General features: G+C 38.3%; 1 pseudogene; it reads left to right on the top strand.

The window, feature by feature from the left end:
- The first annotated feature begins 5,175 nt into the window (after positions 1-5,175).
- Positions 5,176-14,149, top strand: part of LOC117955948 — a 12,158-nt pseudogene continuing 3,184 nt past the window's right edge.

Raw genomic sequence — 14,149 nt, 5'->3', positions numbered from 1 at the left:
ACATGTCAAAAAGCTAAAAGCGTAACCTTAGGCCGTGTTGGTTTTATTACATGCGCTGGTCGTGTAACAGGCAGGATTTATAGTCAAGGGGCGCGGGACATCCCAACTTGAGAAAATGTTTTCATTGGACCTAAAATATGTAAACGGCCCAGAGTACAGGATGACTCATCAGACCTTTGAAACTATTTCACAGGAAAAAAAAACAGACCATGGTTATAATCTAAAAATAACCAAATAGTTTTATTTATTTTAATTTTTCAACAATATGGCATAATTAGATAATAGATAAACAATAGATAAATGACCATTTCTCATAGGGACACAAGGTTAACACTGGAAAAATGCATTTTTGCACGTTAAAGTTTTACAAAGTTAAAAAGCTCAAACTCCCCCCCCCAAAGGGACTTACCATCTCCAACAGAAAACACTGTTCCTCAACTGCTCCAAACAGCTCTACTGTAGTCTATCCTTTAAGTCCATAACGAACGTGCGTCATTTTGTAACACAAGTTATAATGCTCGCCTAGCTGCTAGCATATCATGCCCTCATACTCTGCTTCTGACTGGCTAGTAGTCCTTACCCAGGTCCTGTCAAGGCCCTCATACTCTGCTTCTGACTGGCTAGTAGTCCTTACCTAGGTACTGTCAGGGCCCTCTTACTCTGCTTCTGACTGGCTAGCAGTTCTTACCTAGATACTGTCAGGACATGCCCTCATACTCTGCTTCTAACTGGCTAGTAGTCCTTACCCAGGTACACTCAGGGTACCCCCTCATGCTCTGCAATGACAATGAACAATGACACATAAAGGTGCAGCATTTTAAATAAAGTCCTACTAATCTTGAAAAAAAGTGTGACATTATAATTGCAGTAATAATTATTCTAATACGCTTTTTTTACACCAACAAACCAAATGACTGACTGCATGCGTGCAGTATAGTAGAAATTGAACAAGGAAGAAATTCTCCTTGTTCTTAAAAATGCCAGAGTCACTTGTGGGAAGAATCAAGTCTTGTCATGCTGCATGGAGGGGAGGCATCTGAATGCAATCCTTTCCAGACATTCAGAATCTTCCTTCAAATCCTCAAGTGAAACAAAGGAAGACACCAACCTCATGATAATGTTGTTTAGTCTGGCAATACATTATACATTTCCTGAAATCACAAGTCATGCTAATCTACTTCATAATATCCTATGATGTGTAGTCACTGTCCCCCTGGTGTTGTCCCTTAACCATTTGTCAGGAAGACATGATCCTTTGAGACTTTTGTGTCTCAGTTGATTGTTACTACACATATATCAAATATGTAATGCTTTTTAGAATATTAATTACAGACATATTTTTGCATTTGTTTTAGGTTACTCTAAAATTGAATCCTCCTTTTTAGCCAGATTTTTTGATAGACATTTCAGACATTACAGTATCCACACACATCCAGTGTGTCACTTGGGTAATATTGGTCCATTCTGCTGTAGGATTGTAAAAATAAAGGCTTAAATGTCTAATTAAAGCTATAATTGAAATCCTTTTCAGGTTAATTACAACATATTTTTGCTCTTTTTCAGGCTACTCTTAAAATTATTTTTCTCCTATTCAGCCAGATTCTTTGATAGATATTTCTGACATTACAGATAGACATTACAGAAATTACAGTTAGAAATTACATTGCAGATAAAGATTGCATACATTACAGTTACACATTACATTATAGATAAACATTACTGTAAGACATTACATTACATATAAACATTACATACAATACAGGTAGACATTACATTAGAAATTGACATTATATACATGACAGAAATTAAATCACAGCATTACATTACAGTTAGACAGTACAGTTAGACTTTACATTACAGTTAGACATTATAGTTAGACATTACATTACAGATAAACATTACAGATAGACTTTACAGTTAGACATTACATTATAGATAGACATTACATACAATTTCTACGACCGCGGCATCGGCCTTTGGGTCTCTGGGACCCGGGCCAGTATTAAAAAGTATCTTTTCACTGCTGCGGCATCAGCCGTCAAGTGTCCCGTCCTGTTTTCAACTGTATTTTACTTCTACCGCGACCTTAGCCTTTGGGTCTCTGGGACCCATCCTGTATTCAGCTGTATTTCACTTCTACCGCGGCCTCGGCCTGTGGGTCTCTGGGACCCGTCCTGTATTCAGCTGTATTTCACTTCTACCGCGACCTCGGCCTGTGGGTCTCTGGGACCTGTCCTGTATTCAGCTGTATTTCACTTCTACCGCGGCCTCGGCCTGTGGGTCTCTGGGACCTCTCCTGTATTCAGCTGTATTTTACTTCTACCGGGGCCTCGGCCTGTGGGTCTCTGGGACCCGTCCTGTATTCAGCTGTATATCACTTCTACCGCGGCCTCGGCCTGTGGGTCTCTGGGACCCGTCCTGTATTCTGCTGTATTTCACTTCTACCGCGGCCTCGGCCTGTGGGTCTCTGCGACGTGTCCTGTATTCAGCTGTATTTCACTTCCACCCTGGTCTCAGCCTTCAGGTCTCTGGGACCCACGCATTTTATTTGAACACATGCGCAACTTCACCATTTCCTTTTGCAGTTCACTGTGGACATTTTTATTACTATCCAGTATTGTTTACATTGCACAGCAACTATTTATTACATAGCAATTATGTTTTTTGTAGAGTGAGTTGCTTATTGCTCTTCATCTGTATTTATGTACATCCATTATGTACATTTTATATTAATATATTCTTTATTTCTTTATGTTACAGAAAACAACACAAACACACCTACACACATGTTTAATGCAAACAACAAGCGCTGTATTCACTGCTGGATTTGGATGTCAATAAATCTGTTTAGCTAAAACCAAAGGTTGCAGCGACTCTTACCGGAGTACATAGCCGGCTCGGGTAGCGCCAGTGAATAACGTACACAGACTTCACAACTAATAATATATATATACAGTACACAATATTAAAAGTAGCAGTATTACAGATATTCAACAGTTCAGCTACTGTTAGACTTTTTACTTAGTTAGAATTATGGCATATAAATATATAGATAAGAGGGTCAATTAAACACTGCAGTCAAGAAGAATTAAAAGAAGACACTCAGACCCAGAAACATTATAGCAACATACAATCAGTCACTTATCATCCAAAAGTAACCTCTGTCATTTAAAACAGGAAAAAAAAAACTTCTTTACAAATTCAGTGAGTAAAAGCAGTCTGAGATGTCAAGACAAATGACATCTTTTGAGTGTCATCTGCAATCTATAGCTTCACAAACTCAATAATTCATAATACATTTCTGTAGTCCACTGAGACTGCTCTGTCATTCCTGGGAACGGGGAAAAGTAACATTAAGGGCCAAGCTCTTTGAGATGACAATGGCCTCACAGATGGCACTAATGTGTTTATGCTGCCACCTGCTGGGAAATAACCATAACACAAACACAGTTATTAATGCTGTGGCATTACAGTGTCAACATACCTTTCATTTAGTGTCTGTCACACAAATGAAAGACAAGAAATCCCTTGAATTAGAACTGAGAAGCTTTTATTCCTCAAAATCAAGATGATTTCTCTGGTGGGCGGTAAAAACCTCCATATCAATATGCTATAAAAGTTGTTTTTGATTCCTCTGAATCCAATTCAATGACATCTCTATAAGCTCATGTACAGTATTTCACACCTGTTAGTAAAGATTTTCAACATCAAACTGATTGTTATCATAGCCCACCTTTCTTTTATCCAGGGTACATTTCAAACAGAGGCTAGTCAGAGTGGCTGTAGGTTAACCAGGATAATATTCTCCCCCCGGATTAAAAGATGGTTGATGTGGCGTGTGTGGACCTTACCGTACGGCTGGGAGTCTTTCTTCTGTGAAGCAACTGAGAACAATACAAAAAGCTATTTGTTTTCAATTCATTGTGTGTTAGTTTTAGACATCTAGCTTACAGTAATATACAGTATTATATATGTATACATATATATATATATATATTAGACTTGTGTTCCTAAACCTATGTCCGTCTCCTCTGCGGCATCACTGCGACATAGTTGATGGGCTGTAGACAAACCTACGTGTGTGAGGTGAAAACTGTCAGGCAGAATGAATCTAGATATAAGTTCATTTCTTTATTGTACTGATCAATTAATGAAAATTGTTTGTGTAACTAACGAAAAAGCTAGAAATTACAATGAAATAATGTTAGCTGCACTGCACTAAGCGTAACATTGCACATGTGCTATCATGTGTGGTGTTACCACAGACTTAAAGGGGTACCTTATCAATATATATACAGTCTATGGGTGTTATGCTTTGTAACATGTTTAAGTGCAACAAACATGTCACACAATAGTTAGTTATTACTTATGACGTGTTTATTTCATAATGACTTGGATTTATCTTTTAAATTGACGTTCATGTCAAAATCCAGTCACGTTAGTTAATATCCGATACCACACAATTATGTTTAAGTCACATTAACACCAACATACTTTAGATAGATAAAAGCAGCTAATACGCTTTCATGTAAAGAGAGAGACACGTCATAAAGTATGAGGTGAATACATGATGCATTTCTTCTTGCTATTCTCTTTTATTAGTTCAACACATGCAGGTTTGAACAATTAAAAAAACGGTTTCAATGGTAAATTAACAAATGTGAAATTGCACACACAGCAGCACGTGTTCATTTGCCCTATCATGGGATGGATGATGGATCCTACTGACACTAGAATCGTTAATCAACACAAGACCTTGTATCAAGCAGTATTGATACTTTTGGGGATTGATCATCCCACCCGCACCTGTGTTGAATTATTTTGGCTGTAAATATGACTATTCTTTATACCTGCTGTAAATGTGTGTATTATATAATATGTGTGTTGTTTTTTGGAGCACCCTCCTGCTAATTGGAAAGGTTTTTAGATTTGGTGGACTTGTGTTGTCCGACCTTGGGCCTGTCTTTTTACTGGTTTTAGCAACATGGCCAACAGCAAGTTTGAGTATGTCGCAACTTTGAAACAGATGACACTTGCCTACGAAACTGATACATTGTTGTGAGATTGGACGGGCGCAACTTCCACAATTGAGTTTCCTCTTTAGGGTACACATCTGTCTGTGATAACACACATGATTTTAATTCATCTCTCTTTTGTTTTTCAGTTTCTTAACACGTTCTGTTTTACCCCCCAGGCTTTGATGGACGTGTAGTCCTGTATCCCAGCAACCGCAACCTTAAAAAATCTACCTCAGCTGGAGGCAAGCAGATTGTAAGTGCATACTCTAACTGACTCCTAGATGAATCTGTGTAGGAAACTGATGAGGGTCAGACTGTGTTGTTATGTCTTTCAGGTCACATCAATAATTTGGACAACACAGTGTTTTGGATTTTAGTACAAAAGGGGGGGCTCACCACAGCCCAGGCAGAGGATTGCTTAAAGATGAGAGCAAACACAACTTTAAGTTAATTCATGTGTTTGTGTGTTTATGTATTTATACACTATATGGTATAATAAAATTAATATTGCTATTCCTTTTGTGTTTCCATAAATATCAGAATAAGAACCAGAGAGGAACAATGACATCTTCAAAAGACAATAAACAATTAATAAAGAGGATTTTTGATATTAATTCCTGGCCAAGGAATTAGCTGATTAATCAGACAGGAAATTAATCCTTGACAAAATTAGCAATCAGTTGATTGATTAATTAGGTATTTTGCAAATGAACAGCGCAAATTGCTGCTAGTTTAGCTTTTCCCTGTTTCACATCATTATAAAATGAATACTTTAGTGTTGCCAAAACAAAACAATCATAAGACATGACTTATGGTCTGATGAGGTTTGTTGGTCAATTATCAATACTGTGGACATGGAAAATATAACCAGTATTTATTGATCATGAAATTTAACGTTAATCACAGTTTTCTATTTCATGTTGCAACTTAAATTATTAAATAATTTATTTGTTATGTCACCAAGAAGACTTGGTTGTAAATGTCTGGGGATTGCAGTGGCCTGTACACATGCTACTACATTTAAATTACCTATTTTTTGTGCATGTCCACATGGTCACCACATTATTTACCTGGGGCTTATTCTTAATGTTATTCTTCCTTCTCCACTGGGCTTTTAGGGAAACTCAGATGAAGTAATGACAACAGACGAGTTGTGAAAATTGTAATTCTGGTTGGATGTTTGGACAACATGAGTCATTTGCAGCCCAACTTCCATGCTGCCTAGTTCCCTTTTATCACTTTAAAAAACATTTCTTTAGGGACAGAAATGCCGCAGAAAACAAAGACCATCTTCCTTATAGATCATACCATCAATGGATGTACTTATTCAAACAACAAAACAAGAATAGAACCAGTGGCTGGTGTGGTCATTTGAAAGGTTTTGTTGGTGGTGTGGATGGTAAGATGACTTTCTCAGCGACGCATCTCGTCTGAGCTGATTTTTGTATATGAAAATGTTTCTAATATTGACATGAATATGTCTAACTGTGTAATGTCTCCCTCCAGGGAACATTAGCTGCAGACAAAAATGAGATCCTATTCTCTGAGTTTGATATCAACAACAACACTGAACCTGCCCTCCACAGGAAAGGCACTACTCTCATCTGGGAAAAAGTGAGCTGCAAAACCCCCCGGACATCCGTTTTCTGCCATGTCTTTGTTATTAGGTGTAGGATTTGGAATGGCAAACATTTAGTGTTACTGACAGGACTAAAAGCGCATATAATCATGCCATACTGTACATAAAATTGAAAATTGTCCAACTGATCACATACTTACAGAACCAATACAACTTATTATAAATTGTGCATCTAACTAGACCTCCATTGTTTCAAGGTGTGACCTATAACTTATTAAAAATAACCTGTGTGGTTTGAAAGGTGTCAAACTACGAGTGAATTAGTTATGAGCAAGACCACACTTTAGAATGGGGAACGTGAGTGAGAGCTGCATGTGTATTGAGGGAGAATGACTACCACCTGTAAGGCCCATATTGAGAAAAGCATATTAAGATTGTCATTCGTGTACAACAACTTCCTTATTTATTATCGATAAGCAGTTCATATAATTCAATTCAATTTTCAATTCAATTTTATTTATAGTATCAATTCATAACAAGAGTTATCTCAAGACACTATACAGATAGACCACACTCCAGAATTTACAAGGACCCAACAGTTCTAGTAGTCTCCTCCAGAGCAAGCAACAGTGCGACAGTGGCGAGGAAAAACTTCCTTTTAGGCAGAAACCTCGGTCAGACCCAGGCTCTTGGTAGGCGGTGTCTGACGGGCCGGTTGGGGTTAGAATGAAGAGTGGCAATAACAAAAATAGAAAAAACTAGTAGTCTGTAGCAGTTCTTTGTAGTAGTTCATGGCATAGCAGGACGCTGTGCGGCATTACAAGGCACAGCAGGACGTAGCAGGGCACTGCAGTGTAGCAGTTTGAACATGGCATAACAGAACATGGAGCGGATGGATACATGCTTTTAAATGACTAGTTTAATATGACTAGTGTAATTTAATTATTTCAAGACAAGGACAGCGCACATTAAAACATTAATCTTGCACAACAAGAGAATATGTGTTGTGCCAGGTTCTAGCACATTGCCATTTTCCACCTTTAGTCCTCGGGCAGGTTGATGGACAAGTACATAAGAAATTAGTATAGAGAAAGAAAGTTGTTAAATAAAATAACTGAAAAAGGCAAAGAGACAATGTATAAAACAAATTAATAGAAATATGGGAGTGTACTTCACAGATATGTACACTCTTGTCTTGACAGTAGCCAACGCTTAGCAAGATGTGAGAAGACATGAGGTCTACACAAAATGAAATGAAATAATATAACTAGTTACAATAATGTGTACCTTAATATATAGTGTAACCCCTGACATTTATTGTTGATGTTTTGTGAAGCTGAATTTTCTTCTGGGCATGTTTATTTACTGTTTTATTATTCCTGGCTTCAGAAATGTATCTATTTTTTTGTCAAAGTTGCCTCAAGTCACGTGGTCCACTAACTTGCAGATACCACTTGGATAACTGACACTGTTCTTTTATTTTATCTACATCTTGGGAAATTACACGTTCTTAACTTTATATACATTTCTGTATTTTAACATTTGCAATGTTTGAAATAAATTATAGTTCGCAACAAGTGTGTGTGGCTTCATGAATAGCAATACTTATGTAGGATATAATGAAATACATTTCTTTAAAATCAAACTTATTTTTTTCTGTTTTGTGTAAAGCTTGTTGTGTTAAAAGAAACTAGTTTTGTTTATGTATTAACTTAATCTTAAAAAGACACAGTTAAAGGTTAGAAGTTATGTTTAAATAAACTCATTAAATACCTAATATAATAAATGTAACATATTTTTTAACAGCATTATTTAAAACATGCCTTTTCTTATTCTATAAATTGCCCCGCCCCCTCTGGGCCGCCGTAGATCTCCTTTATATAGCCCCGCCCCTCCCGGCTCCTGTAACTTCAGAGCCGTGGAATCAGAAGACTAAACGGCCGTGCTGCAGAGCAGAATATTCCCCCTCCCTAAATTACCGTTTTTTCGGACCAAAATGAGCCGCCGCCCGCTGGAACTGTGGAGATACTAACGGAGATATTTCGGTGAAAGTCTGGAGACAGAAACGGAGACGTTTCGGTGAGTTTTGTGTGTTTGCCTCGACTTCAAAGTAACTTCAAAGAAAGTGTGTTTTCACCGCCGAGCTAACGCGGACATTTCAATCAGCAGATTAACTGTTTAAGTTACCGGACAGTTACTCTATAAAGAGGAGAAAACTCTTCCTCCATGTTAACTTTAATTACATATACTTTGTTGTATATTCTAATTAGTCTACATTTCAATCAGCAGATTAACTGTTTAAGTTACCGGACAATTACTCTATAAAGAGGAGAAAACTCTTCCTCCATGTTAACTTTACTTACAAATACTTTATGTATTTGATTTTGTTTATGAATAATTTAGATTTTATTTTTTAATTTAGTATGGCCTGATGCTTTTTTAAATGTAATTTTGCAAGGTGTTTCCCGAGGCATATGACCGTTATTAGCATATCTTTTTTTTTTTTTTTAAATCTAATGATGAAGGTGACGTGCCACCCTCTCAAAGCCGTTACTACCAGTAGAGCCGTTAAAGTCTCCCGCCAAACCCAAACCGTCTTCCGTATTCCGCCTCTCTGCTCCATCGGTACCGGTGGCTCTACCAACTGCTTTTTTAAAAAGTGTCTGAGTGTGGGTATTGTTGTAAGCTGTGTGTCTCTCTGTGTGTGTGTGTGTCTGTTGGTGACTGTGTGTGTGTCTGTTGGTGTGGGTCGGTGTATGTGTGTGTGTCTGTTGGTGAATGTGTGTGTGTGTGTGTGTGTGTCTGTGAGTGTATGTGTTGGTGTATATGTATCTGTATGTTTCTCTCAGTTATTGTGTTTTGCTGTGTGTCTGTGTTTGTGTGTCTGTGTTTGTGTGTGTTGTTGTGTCTGTGGATGCGCTCTGTTTTTCTGTCGGTGACTGTTTGTGTGTATCTTTTTGTGTGTATGTGGGTGTTGGTGTATGTGTGTATGAGTAATTGTGTTGGTGTAGGCTTTGTGTCTCTGTGTGTCTGTCGGTCACTGTGTGTGTGTGTGTGTGTCTGTCTGTCTGTCTTTCTCTTTGTGTGTTTTCTTGTGTATGTGTGTTTCTGTGTTAGTGTCTGTAAATAGAAGGTAATAAACTGATATCTAATATTCTGTTTACTAAAAAAACAGTGTGTGTGTGTGTGTATGTGTGTATATACACATACACACATACATACACATATATATATATAAACACACTGTTTTTTTAGTAAACAGAATATTAGATATCAGTGTTTATATATATATATATTTACAAACAGTATGTGTATATCGATCAGCTGTGGTCAGTTATGTTTATGTATGTAATGTGTTTCTGTGGTGTTGAATCCCACAGAAGAAGATGAACCCTAAAGCCGTCTGATAGAAGAAGATCAACATGGAATTTTTAAATTCTTCATCAGGTAAGAAGACATCATCTGCTCACAGTTCTTTTTAATGAAAACATATCTAATCATGTCTCATACTGTTTTTTTGAAACCATATCTGATCATGTCTCATCTTGTTTTTTTGAAACCATATCTGATCATGTCTCATCTTGTTTTTATGAAACCATATCTGATCATTTAGGGCTGCACGATTATGGCCAAAATGATAATCATGATTATTTTGATCAATATTGTGATCATGATTATTATCCCGATTGTTTGTTGATTTTTACCCAACAACTTTTATTGTCACATAGGCTATTTATAACTGCTTTCACATCTATATTATGCTACATTCTTCTTATGTTGAAGTTGTATAGACATACAGCTGCAACACATGTAAATGAAAATTAGCTATCTGAAATAAATAACGTAGGATATATATATTTTTTCTTTTTAGGGCCCGAGCGCCGACAGCGGCGAAGGCCCTATTGGAACTGAAGGAATTATTTCAAATGTATCGCTGAGAAAGCTCATTCACATGTTTTCATCAATAACTGATTAAAAGAGCCAGGGAGAGAGGGTGAGTGTGATGTACGTACTCACAGAGAGACGGCTGATCATTATGAATGGTTCCGGCTCGGGTCGAATGGAGGGTCAGCAGAGTTACAAATGTTGCGTACATATGAAATTTCTGTATCATCACTGCGCTGCATTTTTATGCACTATGATATTCTGGCCATGGGTCACATCTCTTGCCAAGGTCCAGCAGACTCCGTATCACACGCTATTACTGTACAAACTGAAGTTAGTTGCCGTTGCCGACGCAATAGCAGTTACCAGCGGAAACACTGGTACTAATACCAGTTTCCCTCTCATGGATAACAATATACAGCTGTTTTAATAACAATTAAAACTGTGGACAAATGTCAGAAGTATGGACCGGCGCTGCCGTGTAACGGGGCTGCGTGGAGAGTAAGAGGAGAGAGAGTAGAGGAGAGATCTAACACAGGCATGACTTTACAGAAGAAACGGGTCATGTAATGCTAAATTAAACCATATCCATATAAACAGCATTGCAACGGATGCGAGGACATTAGCACCGGTGCGACCTAGGAAGAATGTTTGTTGCAGTCTAAAGCCCTGTGAGCTAACTGACGCTAACTAGCACCAACTAGCACTGGTCACTGCTGTTGTCTGAAAAACAACACAGACGGTACACGATGTTGCGTTTACTGGTAACTTGGTAAGCCTTGAGACCGACTTATAACCGACTGCTATCTGTTGAGTTGTCCTCCCGTTACTTTGTCCTCTGTGACTGTCTCCATCTAGAAACTAAGCTGCACGGTGCAGGAAACAACTCTGACTGGCAGGAAACAACTCTGACTGGCTCATGATCAGACAGGGTTTTATGGAGCGGTAGATTGGCTTTGCTATAACCTCGAGCGTTCTATGAAATGGAAAAAAATTGCTCGATCACTCAAATTTGATTGGGGGAAGTCCAAATGGTGACCGTGATTCAAATTTGATTAATTGTGCAGCCCTATGATCCTGTCTCATCTTGTTTTACTGAAGACATATCTGATCATGTCTCATCTTTGTTGGAATTTCAGGTAGCTCTACAAAAGTAAGTTTCAGTTTTTATTGTCTTTGTCTGTTCTGAGTTAGCCTCCATGTCCATCTATCTATCTATCTGTCTGTCCGTCTATCTATCTATCTATCTATCTATCTATCTATCTATCTACCTACCTGTCTTTCTATATTAATCTGTCTATGTATCTCTCTTTTGATGTCTCTATCCCTCTATTGCTCTCTCTATCTATCACTCTTTCTCACTCTCATTTACACTCTTTTTCTCTTTCTCACTCTCACTCTTTCTCACTCTCATCTCATTTACTATCCCTCTATCTTGGCTGCTATGTGTTACATTGAAACATCTTTTGGATTTTACATCTCTACATTGCAAACACTCTTTCTACTTCAGACTGACAACTTTTGCTCATTCCTGCAGAAGCTGTAGTTCACTCCTCTGAAAACATGATGCCTCTTATTTTATTCTGTGTCGTGTTTGTGGCCGCCGTGCCTTCCTGTGTCTGATTATTTCTCTGATGGCCACCGTGCCTTCCTGTCTCTGATTATCTCTCTAATGGCCGCCGTGCCTTCCTGTCTCTGATTATCTCTCTGATGGCCGCCGTGCCTTCCTGTCTCTGATTATCTCTCTGATGGCCGCCGTGCCTTCCTATCTCTGATTATCTATGTCATGGCCGCCGTGCCTTCCTATCTCTGATTATCTCTGTCATGGCCGCCTTGCCATCATTATCTTTCATCTATCTGTTCATCAGCTTGGATCAATGTTGGTGCTGTTTTTTTTTTTCAGGTAGATCTACTTAAAGTAAGTGCCATTTGATGTTATTGGCCGCCGTGCCATCTCTCTCTCTCAAACAATGTCTTTTTTTATCCTGTGTTGTGTTTGGCCGCCGTGCCTTCCTGTTTCTGATTATGTCATTATCTCATATAGGGCTGGGCGGTTTATATATATGACGATTTCACATTTTGCTCTACAATTAATTTGCTCAGAAATATTTGATTAACAACATAATTGTCTCTTTCAGTCAAATGCAAGTTTAGAATGGATCCCAGGAAACTTCTTTTGGTAATATCTCTGTCATGTGACCCAGATAATGTAAACACAGTGTCCACTGGCTTGAGTTAGGTACAGCTTAGGGTGTTTGAAGTTTCTATGGCAGCAAGTGATAGCTGCTGCTAGCATAGCTTTAGCACATGGGTCTAATCATCACTTATATAATTACAATTCGGTACATCTAAACAAAACCAACAATTACCATCAACAGTAACTTAACAAATGTTAACTACCAAGTTATTATATGAGAAGCAATGAAGGATGTTCACAGCAGTGTCATCATTTACGGAAGCATGACTAATTTAACAAAAACAAGATGAGATGAAAAGCAACAGACCACATGACTCTACCACGTGAAGGTGCGTTGGGGGATCTCTGACATTAGAAAGTTGATTTGGAAACTCGTCAAGTGTGTTGACTGGAATCAAACGGGGAAAACCTGTCTTCAATCATAGTTGGACCAGTCTTTAAAAAACAAATGTTGACATTGCTTTGATTTAGAACTGAACATTAAGGCCATGTTTTAGATAATTCTCTAAATTTAGAGTTATATTGAGTATTAAAATTCTGCCAAAAATTCCTCAGATACATGGTTTGGTCCGCGCCGTCCAGCCCTACTGTCATGGCCGCCGTGTCATCACCATCTAAGCTCTCTCTGCTTCCATCTGTTCATCACCATCTATCGTCTCTCTGCTTCCATCTGTTCATCACCATCTATCGTCTATCTGTTCATCACCATCTATCATCTCTCTGCTTCCGTCTGTTCATCACCATCTATCATCTCTGCTTCCATCTGTTCATCACCATCTATCATCTCTCTGCTTCCAGCTGTTCATCACCATCTATCATCTCTCTGCTTCCATCTGTTCATCACCATCTATCATCTCTGCTTCCATCTGTTCATCACCATCTATCATCTCTGCTTCCATCTGTTCATCACCATCTATCATCTCTCTGCTTCCATCTGTTCATCACCATCTATCATCTCTTTGCTTCTATCTGTTCATCAGCTTGGATCAATGTTGGTGCTGTTCTTTTCAGGTAGATCTACTAAAAGTAAGTGCCATTATTATTTTAAGTATTTATTTCCCCCTGTGCTCTATCTTTCTCTCTCTCTCTCTCTCGGCTGCTGTGTGTTACATTAACACACATCCTCTACTAGAAGCTATAGTTCTCTTTCTTCTAAAACATGATACCTTTTTCTTCTGTGTTTTGTTTGTGGCCGTTGTGCCTTCCTGTCTTTGATCATCTCTCTCATGGCCGCTGTGTTATCATTACTATCATCTATCTGTTTATCTGCTTTGATCAATGTGGGGGCAATAATTTATTTTTGAGGTAGATCTACTAAAAAGTGTCATTTTTGTTGTCCTAAAGCATTTGTGTTCTTGGCTGCCGTGCCAACACTGTCATGGCCACCGTGAAACATGTATCACTCTGTCTGTCATGGCTGCTTTTTTCTGGTTTTAATGGAAAATGTATGTGTATTTCAGTAGCTAAGGT

The sequence above is a fragment of the Etheostoma cragini genome, chromosome 13, assembly GCF_013103735.1.
Source record: "Etheostoma cragini isolate CJK2018 chromosome 13, CSU_Ecrag_1.0, whole genome shotgun sequence".
NCBI lineage: Eukaryota > Metazoa > Chordata > Actinopteri > Perciformes > Percidae > Etheostoma > Etheostoma cragini.
This window is presented reverse-complemented; position numbering and strand designations above follow the sequence as displayed.